Raw genomic sequence first — 18,553 nt, forward strand, 5'->3', positions numbered from 1 at the left:
AATACTGCCATACGCCTGTTGGTCCGCTCTGCTCCTCGGTTGAAAAGCAGCGGAACCAATCCTCTCAGCGGCGGTGCGCCTCTCGACCGATCCGGCCAAATTAGATTCAAACTCACAGTTGCCCCAGGCGAGGAGCACTCACTGCTGGTGAGATATTATGATCAGGAGAAGGGTGTCAGGCACATCGGCGTCTGCAGCTACCTGATGCGTTTCAGGCATGCGCCCTAATTCATAGGAATATGCTGCTACCACACATTGCCACCATTTTGGGCTCCCAGTGTTTGCCTGTTTAATGAAACCATCGATCAGCCAATGACACACAGGTGAGTCACAATACTGCATTCTGGGACTGGAAGTCCATTCAAATAAGTCTCAAGTGGGGCTGGTGACAAGTTGTGGTAAATTACCAAATACAATGTCCTTGTTGTGCCCCCAGCACCTTTTCAAATACAGCCACACGCCTGTTGGTCCGCTCTGCTCCTCGGTTGAAAAGCAGTGGAACCTCTCCTCTCAGCGGCGGTGCATCTCTCGACCGTATCGGGGAATTCGATTCAAACTCACAGTTGCCCAAGGCGAGGCGCACACCCTGTTGGCGAGATATTTGGATCAGGAGAAGGGTGTCAGGCACATTGGCATCTGCAGCTGCCTGATGCATTTCGGGCACACACCCTTCTTCATAGGAATGCGCTGCTACCACACATTCCCACCATTTTGGGCTCCCAGTGTTCGCCATTTTAATGAAACAATCAATCAGCCAATGACACACAGGTGAGTCACAATACTGCATTCTGGGACTGGAGGTCCATTCAAATAAATCCCAAATGGGGCTGGTGGCGAGTTGCGGTAAATTACCAAATATAATGTCCTCGTTGTGCCCCCAGCACCTTTTCAAATACTGCCATATGCCTGTTGGTCCGCCCTGCTCCTCTGTTGAAAAGCACCAGAAACGCTCCTCTCAGCGGCGGTGCGCCTCTGGACCGGACCGGCTGAATTAGATTCAAACTCACAGTTACCCAAGGCGAGGTGCACTCCCTGTTGGCGAGATATTACGATCAGGAGAACAGTGTTAGGCACATCGGCTTGTGCAGCTACCTGACGCGTTTCAGGCATATACCCTTCTTCATAGGAATACGCTGCTACCACACATTGCCACCCTTTTGGGATCCCAGTGTTCGCCCCTTTAATGAAACAATCAATCAGCCAATGACACACAGCTGAGTCACAATACTGCATTCTGGGACTGGAAGTCCATTCAAATAAATCCCAAGTGGGGCTGGTGGCAAGTTGCGGTAAATTACCAAATATAATGTCCTCGTTGTGCCCCCAGCACCTTTTCAAATACTGCCATACGCCTGTTGGTCCGCTCTGCTCCTCGGTTGAAAAGCAGCGGAACCAATCCTCTCAGCGGCGGTGCGCCTCTCGACCGATCCGGCCAAATTAGATTCAAACTCACAGTTGCCCCAGGCGAGGAGCACTCACTGCTGGTGAGATATTATGATCAGGAGAAGGGTGTCAGGCACATCGGCGTCTGCAGCTACCTGATGCGTTTCAGGCATGCGCCCTAATTCATAGGAATATGCTGCTACCACACATTGCCACCATTTTGGGCTCCCAGTGTTTGCCTGTTTAATGAAACCATCGATCAGCCAATGACACACAGGTGAGTCACAATACTGCATTCTGGGACTGGAAGTCAATTCAAATAAATCCTAAGTGGGGCTGGTGGCAGGTTGCGGTAAATTTCCAAATATAATGTCCTCGTTGTGCCCCCAGCACCTTTTCAAATACTGCCAGACGTCTGTTAGTCTGCTCTGCTCCTCGGTTGAAAAGCAGCAGAACCGCTCCTCTCAGTGGCAGTGCTCCTCTCGACCGGACCGGCGAATTAGATTCAAACTCACAGTTGCCCAAGGCGAGGCGCACTCCCTGTTGGCGAGATATTAGGATCAGGAGAAGGTTGTCAGGCACATCGGCATCTGCAGCTACCTGACGTGTTTCGGGCATACACCCTCCTTCATAGGAATACGCTGCTACCACACATTTCCACCATTTTGGGCTCCCAGTGTTCCCCCTTTTAACGAGACAATCAATCAGCCAACGACACATAGGTGAGTCACAATACTGCATCCTGGGACTGGAAGTCCATTCAAATATGTCCCAAGTGGGGCTGGTGGCAAGTTGTGGTAAATTACCAAATACAATGTCCTTGTTGTGCCCCCAGCAAGAGGCCTGTTTGTCCGCTCTGCTCCTCAGTTGAAAAGCCGCGGAACCGCTCCTCTCAGCAGCGGTGCGCCTCTCGACCGGACCGGCCGAATTAGATTCAAACTCACAGTTGCCCAAGGCGAGGCGCACTCCCTGTTGGCGAGATATTAGGATCAGGAGAAGGGTGTCAGGCACATCGGCGTCTGCAGCTACCTGACTCGTTTCTGGCATGCGCCCTTATTTATAGGAATACGCTGCTACCACACATTGCCACTATTTTGGACTCCCAGTGTTCGCCCTTTTAATGAAACAATCAATTAGCCAATGACACACAGGTGAGTCACAATACTGCATTCTGGGACTGGACGTCCATTCAAATAAATCCCAAGTGGGGCTGGTGGCAAGTTGCAGTAAATTACCAAATATAATGTCCTCGTTGTGCCGCCAGCACCTTTTCAAAGACTGCCAGATGCCTGTTGGTCCACTCGGCTCCTCGGTTGAAAAGCAGCAGAACCACTCCTCTCAGCGGCGGTCCGCCTCTCTACCGGACCTGCCGAATTAGATTCAAACTCACAGATGCCCAAGGGGCGGCGCACTCCCTGTTGGCGACATATTAGGATCAGGAGAAGGGTGTCAAGCACATCTGCGTCTGCAGCTACCTTACGCATTTCGGGCATACACCCTTCTTCATAGGAATGCGCTGCTACCACACATTCCCACCATTTTGGGCTCCCAGTGTTCACCCTTTTAATGAAACAAACAACCAGCCAATGACACACAGGTGAGTCACAATACTGAATTCTGGGACTGGAAGTCCATTCAAATAAATCCCAAGTGGGGCTGGTGGCATTTGCGGTAAATTACCAAATATAATGCCCTCATCGGTAATTTACCACAACTTGCCACCAGCCCCACTTGGGATTCATTTGAATGGACTTCCAGTCCCAGATTGCAGTATTGTGACTCACCTGTGTGTCAGTGTGGGTCATTTTGAGGGAAGGAAAAAGCACAAAAGATGTATATGTACAACGGTGCAGGGAGGGAGTATACTTGCACAAGTGCCACCATTGCCTACCTAACGTTTCTTCTTGTGCCTCAGTGTCTAGCATATATTGCAGTATATTACCTCTAATTGTACTTTTTTTTCACTTGTAACCTGCACACTGTCACTCTCTCCTCCTGTATTGCACTGTTTGCTACCTCATGTATTTTGTTTGCTCACAATTATCACTTTTACCTCATGTAACTTATCGTCTGCTTTTGTAATTTGTTCATTTGTAATTCTCTGTTCCTATTGTGAAGCGATCTGATGCCTTTGGGTAAAGTCTGCGCTATATAAAAACGCATGAATAAAATAAAATAAATAAAAGAAAGGTGTGCCAATGTTAGAAGCTTGTTTCTGGTCTAGGGAAGGCATGGCTTTGCAGTTGGAGCTGGACTGTTCCCATGAGGCACAGGGTCAGACTGATTTGCATATGGCCATGTCTGAACTGGGGTGGCAGAGTGGGCTAAAGAACGGTGATGGATTAAACCCAGATCTGTTGACTTGGTGTGAGTGGTTGATTGGTTCAGATGCTCCGTCCATCATCACCCCCTTTTGTCCGCTTTGTTCACCATAAGTTGGCAGGGTATGCTCAGACGTGAGTCCCTTGCTCACTTTGCCACTGGATTCAAGCAAGCCTGGCTGAAGACGGCTGTAATGCCAGAAACCGGTCCTAGGAAGCTTGTTTCCGGTCCAGGGACGGCATGGCTTGGCAGTTCGGGCTGGACTATTCCCATGAGGCACAGGGTCAGACTGATTTGCATATGGCCATGTCTGAACTGGGGTGGCAGAGTGGGCTAAAGAACAGGTGATGGATTAAACCCAGATCTGTTGACTGGGTGAGAGTGTTTGATTGGTTCAGATGCTCCGCCCATCACCACCCCCTTTTGTACCGCATTGTTAGAAGGTGGAGCAGCCGCTCCTACCCCAATGGCGATCAGTGGTACATCTCGACTCATTACTTGTGCGCTTAGGACATAAGTGCGGGAGAGGGGGAATGTATATGCATGCAGAAACCTCAGCGTCTTGAGTCAGTGTGTCGGCAGGGAAATCCTCATCTCCTCTCTCTGTCCCAGAAAGATGTGTTGTTTATATACCCAAAGATCTTCCTGGTAGTTCTACCTTGCTGTGCCACTTGTCTGACATAGGATGATGTTGGGAATGAACTTTAAACATAGTTATTATACAGGAGATGGTAGTCCTGCTGAGTTTCCAAGAATCCTCATGCGTAATGTATGAGGCCTTTACCAGGGAAAATCCTGTGCCCTGAGTACAGTGTTGTATCTAGGTAAAAGGTAACTCCCTAAGAATCGTCATGCATGTAACCTATATTGGGGTACCTCTATGGAATATAACACCCACTCCTCATCTGACTGGACGACATAATTGAATTCAAATGTACTAATAGGATGTTTAGGCATTGGTTCGCATACAACTATAGTAAAACAATAGTTTTGCTATAAAATGTAAAAAATTCTAAAATATGTCAAAAGGAAAAAATTGACACTGATGCAATAGCTCTAATATGTCTGTATATATAGTTCGAACAACTGCAAGAATTGGAAAGACATGCAGGTCGTAAAAAGTGTAAATTTTATTGGAGTTTCAATTTTGAGTTTTGTTTAAAAAATGCCAAATTTTACCCAGCACACGATGAGCCAAATATATGTGTCCTGGCTGATAGACGCAACATCGCTGTTGCCTGTCTTCTCAGACGAAACCCTTGTAACCCCTCACAGATCACGTCAATTGAGCACAAATGATCTGCTGGAGCAGCCTGTGTGCCATCCAAGGTATGGGTGTCAGTGGGGGAGCAAGTATCCATTCCAACAGAAGCAGAGACTTCCTGTGGAGGCTCTAAGAATGCCACCATCAACATAGGAATACGCTGGGGACACTGCAGAACATGGGCCGTTATCGGGTCCAGTAAACCATGAACATCCGGTTGCGCAACTGATAGAAGTGTCAGACAGAGATCCAACATGCATTCTACTCCACAGAACAGGCATCGGAGAAGAGGTAGGATGCCGTCAATCTAGACTGGTCTAAATGACAGGAACCAAGAGGCGCTTAGTTCCCGTAGGCGAGGTGTGCGATCACGGTATTTACGTTCAAGGAGTACTGTTTCCATCTCCTTGGTGGCTGGAATATCCATTAGATAGCAGAAAAAACACAATCAGTATACCTGTTATTAGAAACAGGATCAGCGGAAGTCCTCCAAAAATGCTTCCGAATACAGAGTGTATAAAGCTTGGTATAACTCCGAGGACCCTCTGAAAGGTGTTTAACAGTGCCGAACCTATGATCTTAAATAGGTGGACTATACCCGCCGTATCAGACATGTTAAAGAGATGGTTTACCATTTCTGTGAAATGGAAGGGCCAGTTCATATGTATCAGCCGAGGACCTTGTGATCTGGAGATCAAAAGTCTCCCGGGCAGAGGTTAAGGGCACAGTTTTCAGTAGAAGCATGGCTTTCATTCTGTTCAGAGTATCAAACTGTATAAAGGAAACATTCAATGAAGGCCATAGCAGTGCCTCTCTGACTGTGTGTGTTGGTAGAAGCAATACTTGCATACAGCAAGTAACCCTGGATCTCACGGTGAAGAGGAATGCGATGCCCGGAAGCATCCCACAACAACCTTGATTGTTCAGCACAAAGTAACTCCCATTTGAAAGTAGTTTGAATACCAGCGTAATCACGGCTGCTAGAGTACCCCTCACGTGACAGGATAGGTCTGCTACTGAATCATTGCCGGCCCCATGCAGCATAATATCCTGGCATATGAGAGATACACTTAAAATGGTCTTGCAGTTTGTACCACTTTGAAACACTTCTAGATCCCCACTCCTGCATCAAAATCTGTACGGTAATTCCCTAGATTCTTTGAGGAATTCCCTACCCATCACTTCATATCTGCCTGCCTGTTGTTGTTCTAGACAGTACCGGAACTTGAAAGTTGTGACGGGTAATGTTATATGGCCATGGAACAACCACTCTATTGATTGCTGATTCTGCCAGAGAGAAAGATAATCTATCCAGTTTTTCAATATGCAACATTATATATTTCACTACCTTCTGTGGCTTTCTGGGACATAGTAAAAGATTCTGTAGGTCCACATCCTGAGTAAGTTAGGATAAGTGTTGTTTCACCTAGTTTAGTGTTGAAGTTTTTAGACAATTGAGGCATAACTTCCCAAAACTGTATGATGTCACCACCCCTGGATGTTCTCTTTGTAGATAGCGCAGGTCTGGCCTATGGATCCTGAACCCTTTGGTGGTACCCCTGAATCTTCCTTGACATCTGTTTGTGTCTCTCGCCAAATCCAACCATCCCTTTTAATTGGGGTCTGCTCTATTGTATTGTAAAATGTCATCTATTGTCATCCCCTCCTGTGATGTAAAATTACCATTGGTATGTGATGGTGTTCGAATCCAAGATGCGTTCAAATCCTTGCTCTTGGCTATTCCAGGGCTGGTAGTCTGTTGCACAGTATCATTCAGAAATATAATCTGCTGGGGAATGAGGCATGCCCCAAATAGCACTTCTGTTCCATGGACTTGACAGTCTCTGGAACCCCAGACTGATTTAAAGTCTATAGTGTCTTTCCATAAGTTGAAACCCTGTTCAGACAGTTGGGTAATGAAGGAAGCAGAGTAAATCTGTTTAGTATTAGTTAGCATATTTTTCTGTATGAATGTCAGTGCAACCTATAGTAATATGAGGATGGTCTGAAATGTTAAACCCAGAAAAATATGAAAATGTTTGCGCATATGTTTTCGATTAACTTTTTGGTGGTGTAAGGCAATGTTCCCATTGGCAATGTGTGAAAACATTTATAGTGGTATTGGATTTGTGTAAAAATGATTACCATCATGTTGATAACAATACATGGTGTTCAAATCTGATGTTTCTTCTAAAATTTTATTGCTAGAAAATGCGGCAGATTATTCTAAATCAGACAACATATTGTTTACAGTATCACAATCCCAATCATCATAAAATGTACTGGAGGTAACAATATTTTAGGAAATGTTAAATAAATGTGGTATTTTAAAAATTTCTGTCGGACCAAATACATCATATTCAACCTTGTCCCATACTATACCATTCGGTATAGGAACTGCTGTAATGTTCACTGATGACAAGTCTCTTTGTTCATGATGTGATGAAACATGAGGTTTCAGGATCAGGTTCACTTTTGATGCTGCAGAGCTTTGGCGTAGATCAGTTCCATTAATAAGTAAGCAAAAGACAGTTACTAAGCCTATCCAGAAAAGAAATAAAAGTACCCCAGTCATTATCCAAAGTTCTAGCCAAGATTACACCTGGTAAGTCTTTTTACGAAAAATAAAGAAGCCTTTGATTTGTTGTTGACAAGATATTGGGGCTGGCCTTGTTTCAGGCTCACTCAGATCAAAGGGAAAGGTACCGAAGTCAATAAAATAGCCAGATGCAACTAGATCTCTTAAAGGTAGTTCCACAGGTTTTTTTTAACTTGTAGATGGCTATTGTTAAGGGATGGTAATGTAGACATCAGTGTTAGGTCTTATTGAAATTTGTCTTTCATTTTGATTTTGCATTTCTGTATCAAGAGGAACGAGTTCCATGGCATTGTTGCATAGTCCATCATTCCGTACAGGTGGCGCTTCAAACGTGATGATACTTTCTGTCTGAACTTCCTGTATAATAGCTAGAGGAGGGCATCGGCTACTCTGGAGTCCACTAGGCCTACTATTCAATATTGGCCACATAGTGTGGTTTGATCAGATCAATGGAGATGAATCTCTTCTCCTTTTGTCTGGCAAGAGGCAGCAGAAGTACATTTCTTGTCCCTTCAATGGCCAGGACAGGTATAGGCTTTCTGTATGATGGCTCAAATTTTTTTTGTCTACTATCTTTTCTCTGACCAGATCCCCATTTTTAGGCACTCAGACAGGTCTTGCTGTGACTGACTAGACTTCCTCAGCGGCAGTTCACTTAACTTGAACATTGCTCTGTAGCGCCCTGGATTTATTCAGATCCTGTAAATCAGCCAAACGTTTATTGATGGCAAAAGGTTTTATATCCGCCACCGTAACTTCACAATCGAGATCAGGTACCCACATTCTCATTTCAAATAGCCGCTCATAAGGAGTGACAACCCCTAGAGAAGTTCTTTTCATGTTATTTAAGGCCCACTATACCCCATACAAATGAATGACCCAATTGCCAACCATGCCTAACACTCTAGCTGTTAATGATTTCTTTAAGTCTCGGTTTTTCCTCTTCATAACCAAATTTCCCTCAGTATGGTATGGAGAGGAGTACGACAGTGCAACACCCAAACTTCCCATGTCTTCCTTGTAAGCCCGAGAGCTAAACACAGTGCCATTGTCAGAATGTAATGTGCTAGCTGCGTATATCCCTATATAAAGACTTGCAAGTCTTTGATAACAGTTCGAGCATCAGCCAAGTGCTGAGGCCATACCCAAAGGAATCTCAGGCAGGAATCCACTGCAACCAATATGTATTTGTAAGCCCCATCAGATTCTAAGGGGCCGCAGTGGTCCAAATATACCCATGTGAGTAGTCTGTCTGGTATTTGTAATGGTGTCTGCACTGGACGTGTTATGGAAGAGCCCTTCATCTGTTGACAGATGTCGCATTTTAAGACATAATCTTTTGTCTGCTTTTTTAGCCCTGGCCTCCAGTAGCATTGTTTCAGTAAAGAAACAATTGCCATAACTCCTACGTGTGCAGAACCCAAACCCTCGTGTGCAGCTAATATTAAGCCCAATCTGCGATCCATGTTTGGTATTACTCTATCCCCCACTCTGGGAATCTGAGCAAATGGAACATTGTTTGCATCTAACTTATAGCGGTACTTAAGTGGAAATCTTTTGTTGATGACTCAGACTCACGGGAGCTCTTGGTAGTTCGTTTTCAACTCAGCTACCTGTTCCCATAGCATTTTATGCTTAATTGTGCCACCTTTTGGGTCTTTAAACCCATTTTGTCCCCAATAGAAAAGATATTCATTATATGACTGGACACAGTAAAAATAATTGCATACAATAAGTGTGGGTAATTCTTGATCCATATTTATCAGTGCCAGTAATAGAGCTTTTAATTTTGCCAGCTGAGCCGTGCAGTCTCCTAGAGACTGTGTTTTTGTAAAGCTTGGATGGAACTTTCTGTCCTTCATACGACCTCTTACAATTGCACATGTGGTGCTGTATTGCTGTTTACTTCCAATGGCCAGCTGAGCAGATCCATCAGTGTAAATTATGTATTCATATTGATCTAGAGACAATAGTTCATTCGGGAGAGGGTATTCCTGTTCATATTGCAAAAGTGCTTGTGTTTTTAGACTTTTTATCCATCTCGGATGTAGAGCTTTAGCATTTGGAAAACTAGCCTTTGTAGCAGCCTCTAAGGCTGGTACTGGAGTCACAACAATTATTTGTTTCCGTTGAGCCAGTGCTCTTTTTCTCCCTACAGCAATCTGTACTTCTGTCAGAATTATTTTAGTGGGTGCAAAATGCATCTCAGCATTTGTGTACAAGTGTGATTTGTATGCTAGAGGTACTATTTCGCCTTCATTGTATGTTAGGTAGGTGTACCCAGATTGACCCACAACTATACGGATCACTAAGTTGCGAAAATGTACGCATGTCTGTAAGTGTATAGACGCTATCATGTCAGCTTGTAGGGAACGAAAAATATCTTTATGATTCTGTGTCCATTGCCTAACTGAAAAATAAGGTCTTATGAGGTCCTAGAAAGGTTTTACTCTTTCTGCGTAATTCAAAATGTATGTTCTACCAAAATTCAGGAATCCCAGTATTGATTGTACATTTTTCAATGATTTTGGAGGTTGGAGCAGCACACATTCTTCTAAAAAGTTAGCTGCCAGGCTTTTTCCCTCACTTGATAGCTCATATCCAAAAAATAGGACATTGAAATGGGCTATTTTTGATATTTTAAAGATGAATTTGTAGCCCTCATAAAAGAACCCCAAAATTATGGTGCTCACCCTGGTGTTCCTCCAGGTCATCATCCGTCAGATAAATATCATCTATATAGGACAAAGCCTCTTCATCCAGATTCTGAAGTAACTCTGTTACTCTAGCTGAGAACAACCCCGGGCTGGGACTCCAACACTGAGAATGCTGTCAAATATCGACTCTCAGGCACTATATTTTGGCAGAAAATCCATTGGGGATATCTAGTGTTGTTTTGTATTTTTTTCGAACAATGTTATTCATCAATGCGGCACTCTGTGCGTTTTGTACTACAAAAGTTTTCCTGCTCAAATTTAGATGTCTTTACTCTAAAACTAGACAATATGAATTGTCTTTTTTCATTATGGGAAACAAAGGATTATTCAATGAAGAGGTGCAAGTTTCAATCACACCCTGGTATTCAAGTTGATCCAAGATCTTGCTGGCCTGTTTTTTAGCTTCTTGCTTAATTGGATACTGTCTCTATGGAGTTGGAGTAGATTTTAATGCTATCACATAGTAGTTTGAATCTTCATCCCATCCAACATGGTAGCGATATAGTGCAGGTGCTAGGGCTACTGCCCACTCCTGCGCGTATGTTTGTTTTAAGTGCTTAGGAACAAGGTCTTAAAAGCTGGAAAAATTACTCTTTTTCCCTTTGGGCAATCCATAACAATAGCCGGCGGCTAATCTCTTTCAGCTAAAAGAATGTCATATCCAAAAGTCAGGTTCTCCCAAAAGAGACCTTTAGTTTTTCTGGGCTTGTCCCCCTCCTTTTGGAGTGTTATTTCATGTAGCCTATGTGGGACACTTACCCTAGTATCAGGCGTTTCCACCTTGATATGTTAATGCAACTCCGCTGTCACCAAAAATTCCATCAGGTTCTGACGAGCTATTGTTACTTCTGCTGCGCTGTCTAGCATCGTCAGAGCCATTGCCCCGTTCAGTAGTTGTGTCCTCAGAATTCTGGGCATGTGTAACTTTGAGACCTGCTACTTTCTTCTTTTTTAATTGAAGTTTTGCTTTAGGCTTTTCTTATTTTTTGGAAGTGTAGTCTGAAGTGCGTTGTGTGTCTCAGGACTTTGTACACTCTTCTTGTCTGTGTTCTGACCGTCCTTCCCTCTCAGAGTTATTCAATGAACCCTGAAAGGAACGAGAGGAACATATATCAGTGTCCTGATACCTGTCAGGTTTTCTAATGTTGTCCCTAATCCTAAGGTTATACCTCCATTCGGTTGGCTCCTGTTGAGTAGACCTACATCTAGATTGAGATCTATTCTCTTTTTTCTTTTGTTGTTTGTTATTATCCCATTTCTTCTTTGAAGAAGCAGGTGCTTGTTTGATGCTATCTTTTCCGGGACCACCCATCAGTTGAGGTTTGACCGCTCTAGCTCCCAAACTGTCTGTATCTAATTCTGCATAAGCAGTTTCCATTATTTTAGGTAATTCTTGTTGTAAAGGAGTGAACTCCCTCAGGCATTGGCCTATTGCCAACAAAGCTGCCTCTCCTTTAATATTTGCCAATATTATAGCTGATACCTGGGCAAAATTACCTAGTAATTTCATCCCTAAGTTCAGAGCAGGTTCTGCTCCATACTCGGTCTCTATTTGTCTTAATACATCCGGTATTACAGCTAATGATGGGATATCATGAGTCTTAGTATATATGGAGGGGAAAACTGTACCCCAAGAGGTACAATCCTCTATCTGGGGGGTTATCCTCACGGGCAAGCAAATTGTTAACATTCTGTGGTTTTCATGCGAGCTGGAGTTTGGAAACACCGCCTCTAGCTGTGCTATTTTTTGAGCCACCCAGAATGTCATTTGTTCACGTTTAGTGGGCATTTTACCCATCACTGCGTGTAATGTTTGGGGTGTAATTTTAGTTGTTGATGTTTGAGACTGACCTGTTGGTGCAGCTGTTGCTGGCTGAACTGTGAGTGTTCTCATCACGAACTGTGTCATATCCCTGTAAAGTTTTATTTATTCTTTATGAAGTGTGAGTAAGTCTCCCAATGTCAGAATGTGGTGTGTAGGCCCTCGTACTGGCCATGTTGGTCCGTCTCTTCCGAGCGGACTGAGACTTTCTTTATTTCTTGTATTGGGTTGGACAGCTTTAATCCAGTATAAAAGGCTGAGCGGAACTTCAATGTCCTCGTCCGGACAATATTTGTAAGGTATTTCATCTTCTCTGTAGTAATGAAATGTTTTTGTTTGTGCATTCACCTGTGGGAATGTAACCCAAGAATAGAATACCTCTGTTCTAAATGATTAGTGTGCCTCAGTCATGAAGGTTACCGGACCTCCCCTAGCTGTTAAACCATATGAAGCTAGTTTTAGGGTGATGGCATTTCTAACACTTTCTGTAATTTGTATTGTATCTGCATCCTTTTCTTCGGCTGAGAGAATTATCTCATATACAGCATTATCCACTTGCTCAGTCATTTTATTTAGTAAGACAATTCTCCAAGGGAACCAAGATAAGGTGTTATACACAAATAGGCAAAATGTGTCCTTCAAGCTTGATTAACCAACAGCCAATGCATAGGATTTTGCCTACTCAGCTGCGGCAGATTTCTGCACCCTCCCACTCCAGACATCTCTGGGGAAATGTGAGTAGGCGTCTCTGAGAATAGCACAACTGAATTACTCAGATTTGACTGTTTAATATGTACCCAACCAACGATGGCGGCACCATGTCGTGTAGTTCCTATAAAACCTACATTGGATCTGCTCATTTAGACAACATACACTCTAGGATTGGTGTTAGACTATTTCTGCACACCCCCACTGGGTAGGTTGGCTTGTGTATCAGCTAACTCACAGTACCACTGGAAACTTCTCTTGTCTGGTTGTCTGGGAGAGAATAGTTCTCGGCAAGTATCGAACATGACAACCCTGATCCCTCAGGACCGTGGAAACAGTGTACTTCTTTGCGCTCAGTCACTTGTGCTCACTTAGTCTCAGAGAGATACACAGAATAAACGGTATGGACGTTTTACAAAAAGTGTTTATTGGACAGTCATTATTCTAGTGTCAAATAGGTGTGCTGAAACAACCATTAGACAGTAACAGATATAAATGTATAGAAGCACTAAGAAAGTAAACGGATGGTAGATTTCAACCATTCTGCTTTAACCATGAATAGAGGCAAGTATATGAAATACATGACAATAAAATGCGCACTCAAATGATGTTACCCTAATTAGATGTACCTACATGTAACTAGTATGTATGTAGTTTTTAAGCCCAGAATCCCACTAGGATAAAGTTAACCCCAGTACCTTAAATGAGAGACCGTGGGACCCCGTCTTGGTCTTAAGTTGGTCACCCCGCAAGGGATGTAAGATTATCCTGGGCGAATTACTACACTATGCTCGCGTAGTTTGGGAAGTTTGTGCTACTTCGCACTACACGAATTGCATGTAGCACAGTGCAAACACACGTAGGCAGCGGTCATTTTTGGCTTGCTCGTGGTCCTGAAAGTCAAGTTGGCGACCGCGAGCGAGCAAAATGACATCCCGGCAAGACTTTTTCCTCGTTCCCAATCAGCAACATCAAGTTGCCGATCGCGAGCGCGGAAAATAAACCTCCCGGCAAGAATATCAATGCGGGGAGGTCAGGTTTCTTATTGCGAGTGGTTGCGTACGCTCACAATGAGAAACTACCAGTCCGTGTTGAGAAAGCTGCCGCTCTAGTAGAAATCTACTCGAACGGAAGAAAATGACCGCTTGCACTGTGCAAGATGCGGTTTGCACTGATTGCACAGTGCGGACAAGCATCTGGCACTGTGCAATTAGTCCGAACAGCATTTTGCAGAGTGCACTTCACGTAGCTACGAATAGCGCTACTATGCAAACTACGCCCATGGTTAATGTTAGACCACTGCGAGCTGAAGTATATGTATGTAGGAACCTCAGCGTCTCGCGTCAGTGTGTCGGCAGGGAAATCCTGATCTCCTCTCTCTGTCTCAGCGAGATATGGTGTTTATATACCCAAAGATCTCCCTGGGGGTTCAACCTTGGGATGACGTCGGGAATGAACTTTATACATAGCTATGATAAAGGAAATGATAGTCCTGCTGAGTTTCCAACAATTCTCATGCATAATGTATGAGGCCTTTACCAGTGAAAATCCGCCGTTCTGTGTTGCAGTGTTGTATCTAGGTAAAAGGTAATTCCCTAAGAATCATTATGTATGTAATGTAGGGAAGAATATAGGTGAAGGGTTAGGATATTACCTGAGCCTATATTGGGGTACCTCTATGGAATATAGCAGAACAAGGGTATGTTCACATAAATAAATAAAAAATAATGTATTATTTCCATATATTTAAAAGAATGTGTTAACAGGCTATATATTGTTAACTGATCCAGGCACACTAGTTAAATATGTCAACACTCGAGAAGCGGGAACCAGTTCATAAAACATAACTATTCAATGAGTTGCAACTTACAGTTTCCTAGTGATATTGATTCATGCCTATTTACAACCAGACCTTTAACCAAGTTGTGTGTGCTTCCCTAGAAACTAAACCATACAGGTAATAAAAAAAGAGATAAGAAGACATAAAAGCCTAAACATACAAAATGGCTATCACAGTGCTAGTAAGCACTATTTTCAATAAATCACCTCTTTCAAGTCCCAAGGGTTATGCCTGTTTGAGTATTTTCCCATAGTGGTAGCGACAGATAGGGTCTTTTCTTGGAAGTTGATGACAGGGCTGCAAGATTTTATTAGAAGTCAAGGTAAGTTAAGAGATCTCACAATAAGCAGGAGATGCAGGTATGCAGTTCAGCAAAATCCACTAAAGAAAGACTCTCAGAGACACATAGAACATGCTCCCAGAATAATCAACTACACATTAAAAAGAGCAAATTTACTTTCAATCCAATAGATAAATAATTTGCCATTGATTCATTAATCCAAGTGAAGTGACTGACAGATTAGAATGGTAATTAAAGATTAAACATGAGAGGCATCTTGTTCTTTCTGGGAATGGAAGAACTCATTGCAGTCTTAAAGACCATTACCCAAACATTCATGGTTGACACTAAATTTTAATTACTTTTCTGCACGATCCTCTTATGTTTATTTACATTACCAGTCCCATCAAATCTAAATCCTTTTGCTGTTTTAGTGTATTCTATTCACTTTTCATTCCTGAATCTAGAGTACATCTTCCTATTCAAAGACTTTATCTAGAGGATAATAACTCCCCACACTTAAGATGTCCAAAAAAAGCACTTTATCTACTGTTGTGTCTTCTGGAGTCTGATCATTTTTGGGGATAACATGTTTATTTATATTGATCATCATCAGTCTCTCAAGATGTTGTTGAGAGATAATGGAGCCTTCTAACTGTGACACTTGCAATAGTTGCAATGAAAGCACACTTTGTGATTCACTGACCACAGCACATGCTAGACATTTCATTGCAAGCCTGCTGGGTTCCAGGCACTTTTTCTTTTTCCCATAGCAATAGATCAATATATCTTAATCCACAAATAATTCTGTTTGGTGATCCACGTAGCCTTGTGCAATGTTTTCTTTTGTCACAATCATCGGCATTTGGTATTCGATATTTTCTTGCACCTCTGTGCTCAAAAACATTGCAGAGTTTGGTTGCGGTGATGCTATTGGTGCTGTTGATATTTAGCTGGCGTGTCTTGGAATGGTGATTGTTTTACCACTGACAAGTGTGACAGCAACAGTCGCAACCTGCTTCTTGACTCATAGCCACCACTGTGCACTACAAAGATCAGTAAAGACAATTCTTCTTTACCCTCAACAATTAAATCTATCAACTTACATTTCAGTGGCTTTATTAACAATCATCACTATTAAATGGACAACCACAAGAACCATAGGATAACACCCAAACCACCACAACAAACACATATTGAACTGTCAATACAGGTGTTCATTTTACCTTGGGAAGTTGCAATGTGAACACCACTGCAAGTGAAAAAGAAGCTTACCTGAGATCCTGACGACAACTGTGTTTATTAGAATTGTAGTCAGGTAGTAGCAGCAAAGGAAGGACCTGGTCCATTGGGGAAAAAGATAGAAATGGAAAATAAATATGTTTCTACCTCATTTTTTTCGATTCCTTCAACTCAAGGTTGGGGGTGTCCCCACCACAGTTCTTTCAATGGCTAGACTTCCTCTGACAGACACTTTTGCCTATGATGCCGATGACGCAGGAGGAAAATTCCGTCAGGAAGACGGAGGCACTCAGATGCACTATCATCCATAGACCCACCAACATCTAAATAGAGAGGACAGACCACCAAGTAGGCAGATGGTGAAACCATCGGAAAAGTGATTGTTTGACCAGCTCAGCTAAGGTCTACATCAGGCCCTATTTCTTTTAGAGCTTTAGTAGTGGGTTTTTGGAACGAAAGCTTCCCCCTTATAAATCTTGGAGTACATGTCTCTATCTCTGTTACATTTAGGAGGTGGTTGTATTCCGTAATTTTAATGACAATATCATTTTTCTTTGTAGCCCTCCAATAGCAAGCATTTGCATAATATGTTATACATTATAAATTCACATTCTCCGTGCGTGTGCATACCTGGCTTTATGTGTATCCCATGACTATAACTAAATTGTTTGCCCTTCTCTGATTTGATATATATGGCTTTTTCTGCAATTCTGTGTGATAGCACTATACATTTAAAATTAAACATTCTGTTTAAAACATTTATTTTGTTTGCTTGTAACATTTGAACATGCTTTCCCACATTTTATACTTACATAAGTACTTTAAGTTGAACTTGATGCACTTCCATTTCTGTTTGATATAGTTGAGATTTGGATCAGCAGGACTTTCATTTTCTCGGAGTGAAAACATGTTTGTTTTAATTACATGTTAAATATACAGGTTTGGTTAGTTAAGGGGGTGGCAGGCTTTTAGCTTTAAGTTTACCCTAAAGAGGATATTTTATTTTTATACCTGAGTTTATTTTACTTCCTTTGAACATACTTTCAATAAGATTTCTGGTGTGTAGCTCGATTTTTCAGTGTTAAGTGTGTCCTTTTTACTGATGTGCTTCTTTAGTATTAGAGGATATATATATATATATATAAGAAAATAGAGTTTATTAGTGTATTTTCATATTTGTGTCTTAAAATTGTGTTAGGTTACATTGTAGCTAATTACTTTTTTAAACGACCTGTGAATCTGTCTTGGTATTTTCTTGAAGTCTTCCATCTTGCTTATCTTGGTGCAGTCCAGCATAGTGTGTTTTTTTGCAACTGCTTAGTTTTCCTGTGTAAAATAGTAAGGGTTGGTGCTATTTTTATAGTGTCTACTTAATTATGTTTTTTATCTTTTTATTGATCAGTTTTTTTATGGTAAATCGTATTGGCTACTTTGTGTGTTGTTTGATTCATTACTTATTACCTTTTTTAGTAGACACTAATTTATGTTTCTGTTTTACTTTTAGAATATGTGCATTTGTTGAATTGTTTTATTATTAATGTATTTTACATGTTCTTTTTTATGTAAGCTATAATATTTATTTTATTGTGGAATAATATTTGATTTGATGAAACACATTTATTTTTCATAGTAAATGTATGGTAAATGTACATAGTGATATATGTGAATAATTTTATGTTTGTTGTTTTAAGATTATGCTGTGTAGTTTTTTATTTATTTTTATTTTTATACATTTTATATAAATTATGATTTAATGATGTGAAATAGTTTTTTCCTTATTTTTAGTGAAATTATTGTGGTCTATAATGTGTGGTTTAATATTTTTGATATTGTATATATATTTAAATAGTAAACAATATTTTGCGTGATATTGTTAAATGTAGATATTTGTGATGCCAATATTTTGTCATTGATATTTGTGTTATTTTTGTTTATGTAAATGGATAGTGATATTTTCAGTATTATTTTCTCTATATTTTGGTATGTCTTTGATATTTTCCTATATAATTTGTAATGGTACTGTCAAACCATAACTCATGATGATTTGAAGGGGGGCAGTGGGCACCTTCTTCCCTTAAGCTATTTTACTGACTCGCAAATACAAAACCCTTTAATAATTTGCATCATATATGCAATTTTACAAAAACAAAATATTTAACAATGAGAATGAGCCCTGCTGTTTACTTGACCAATAACATGAATACAGAAATTATTTTTGGACCGTTGCTTGCAAAGAGCATTCAAATCCCATAATCAGAAATAGAGTAGGAAGGGGTGTACTTTGTGCAGTGTTTGACAAGAGCAAGAAAAACAGTTTTTACATTGTGAACTCTGACAAACACCAGAGGAAGAAACTTTACATTTTTTAACATTATG

The sequence above is a fragment of the Lissotriton helveticus genome, chromosome 1_2 (assembly GCF_964261635.1).
Source record: "Lissotriton helveticus chromosome 1_2, aLisHel1.1, whole genome shotgun sequence".
Taxonomy (NCBI): domain Eukaryota; kingdom Metazoa; phylum Chordata; class Amphibia; order Caudata; family Salamandridae; genus Lissotriton; species Lissotriton helveticus.